The 2,750-nt window shown below is 44.5% G+C and overlaps 1 pseudogene; it reads right to left on the bottom strand.

Moving 5' to 3' along the window:
- Positions 1 to 943: 943 nt before the first annotated feature.
- On the bottom strand, positions 944 to 2,133 carry LOC119321484 (annotated as a pseudogene).
- Positions 2,134 to 2,750: the final 617 nt, after the last annotated feature.

Genomic DNA, 2,750 nt, shown 5'->3' with positions numbered 1-2,750 from the left:
GGCAGGAGGAGCCACGGAAAGGAGGAGGAGCCGTCATGGGAGAGGAGGAAGATGGTGTGGGAGGAAGATGACCATTTGGTGGCATGCTCCTAAACGTTGGATATTGATATGATGGTCAAAAATATAAGTGGTGGGAACGCCAATTTTTTTAGGTATAGTTGCCCCTTAATTTATTTACCATCATTTGCCCGTAGCTACGCACGGGCATTCTACTAGTTACTCTTAATATTCATCTTCCACAAAACCAAATCTTTTGAAATATATTAAAATACATTCCCACAAAGACATGTGGAATATCTTGTAGTTCTTTTTTTTGAATTGCTTGGATTGCTTACCATATATGTCACATGGTTGGAATATCCTCTAGTTTGTATAAAAACCAAAAAATAAATATAGTATCGACTAAATTCATCTTGCCAGCTCGCTTGGGGGAAGGATCATGAGGCAAACTCGGGGCCTCTATAATGGTCTCCATGTCGCTCGAGCTCTAAAGATCATTTCCGAGTTCAACTGCTCATCTGCCCCTGAGAATCTATTGGGCTTTTTGTGACTTTATCAGTGCGGCCGAATGGGGAGCAAAATAGAATGTGTGATGTCAGTGCGGCCAAATCTTATTTCCGAGTCCTTGGAGAATGACCATTTAAGATACTAATAAAACAAATAACAAATAACTCACCGAAAATTCAAAATGATCTAATTGGTTAACCCAAATGAATAACATTTTATCGTGTACACAACAAAATCCTGTAGGAACAAAACAATATAATTATGATATCAATATCAGCAATTAAAGAATTATAGGATCTCCATATTGTTGTACAAACAAATTTCAAAGGGGTGGCTGAAAAACAAAAAGGCACAGTGCAATAAAAATAGAAAATCATATTTGAAAACAACATTACACGAGGTAATCAAAATTAACATCAATGGGCACATGAGAAAGTTATGAGCTTATTCTCAATCTCAAGTAGTTAAAAACTTGCGATGAAGTGAATGGGTCAGTAGGATTAGTATGAGTTGACGGCGCCACATTTTTCCTGATCTCACCATTGGCACTGGTCTTGACTTCGATAGCACCCATCCTTACCATCGCTGCCTTGAACTTCTCCCCCCACACACCATTGTTGTTGGCATTGGCATGCACCGCCACACTTGTATCATCTAATGTCATGAGCATGGAATCCAACATGAAGAGCACATGATGGCTAAACATATTATTGTAGTGCTTGTTGTAGACCTTGTTAGGGGTCTTGACATCCCGCACCACCATGTTGTCACTTCCTATGTCTGGCCCGCATTGCTCCACGAGAGAACTCATTAGTGTGGGTCCCATGTCAGAGGTGCTTGCGTTGAGGTAGTCGGAGAAGGATGAGGAGGAGGAGGAGGAGGAGGAGGAATGGGACATTGCAATGGCGTGTGCACTAGAGAGGGTGACCATCTCGTCGGCAATCAACCTCTTGGAGGCAAATTTGGAGCTGGTCAACGATGGCGAATGGAGGGGGCAAATTGGAGAGTGTTAGATTCATGAAGGAAACAAGTCCATCATAATGGCCTACTGGTGTGCCGAAGAAGACCATCTTGCACTTGAGGAAGTAGGTGGCATCACGCCCAGCGAAGGCCATGACATCGGCGCATGAGATGATGCTGATCTCGTACTCCTTCTTGATTCTAGCCTTGGTGACAGAGTGAAATCCGGTAGGGGTAGGGTGTGCTGAGCTAAATGTCTCGACATGATGGTAATAGGGGCACAAGTTCTTAGCCAGGTTCGGGCTATGCTAGGAGATAAATCCCTATGTCATGTTTGTGTTTGTATTAGTTTGGGACGGAATGCAGAGTACAGGTGATCTACTACGAGATCTCATTGTGTGTCGTGTACGAGCCCTAGCCCTCGGTTTATATATTTATTGGGGATGTAGGGTTACATCCTAGTGGTTACTCACAAGGCGAACATGTTATAGATGACTTCTAATGTCTTGGAGTATACGTCAAGTCTTCAGGAACCTTCCTTTCATATGCCATGGGCCCATCGATGTGGCCCACTGGTGAATTGATATGGGGGTCCTTGGCCTGGCCCACCTGGCCGAAAAACGACGTGGTGAGAGATCCCCTAGCCAGGCCACCATCAGTAGCCATTGAAGCGGTCTTCAAGTCCGAGATGCTCCTCGGTTTTTCTGAGCTATTCTTCATTCATCGGTTGTTAGTGTTGAAAATTGGGTCAATGAGCCCTCCCACATCCAATTTCTTGATCGTCTAGTTGTAACCGAGGAGTTTTTAGGTGCACCTCGGATTCCGCCAAGCACTTCGGCACTTTTATGCCGATCTAGATGTCGAAAATCTTCTCGTGTAGTCATTTCTTAACCATGAAGCATTCCCGCGAGTAGCTTGTCATGATGGCCCGTCCTGGCTATGACAGCATAGACTGATCCCATCCGTGAGCCCACGTGGCTATGATGTGGCCATGTCTTGGTAGTCAACATAATGTATGGACGTGGGTCAGGGGCCCACCTTTTTCACGTCTTATCTAGAAAGTGATCGTGTGCCTCGATACAGTAATTAATAAACTGGCTCCTTGATTCCCGTGCATACCACATGGGAAACAGTGGAATTAATGCCACCTAGCTAGGTCGTGACGCCATAACTTCACACATAGCTCTTGTATAAAAGGCGGACCTCTATGAGGGGGCGGGGTAGTTTAAACCCTCGCATCATCTTTGTTAGGACCGGACTTTCGGGATATTAATTTCCCAGAA

Source organism: Triticum dicoccoides, chromosome 6B (assembly GCF_002162155.2).
Source record: "Triticum dicoccoides isolate Atlit2015 ecotype Zavitan chromosome 6B, WEW_v2.0, whole genome shotgun sequence".
Classification (NCBI taxonomy): domain Eukaryota; kingdom Viridiplantae; phylum Streptophyta; class Magnoliopsida; order Poales; family Poaceae; genus Triticum; species Triticum dicoccoides.
Note: the sequence above shows the minus strand (reverse complement) of the source record. Positions and strands in the feature narration are given on the sequence as shown.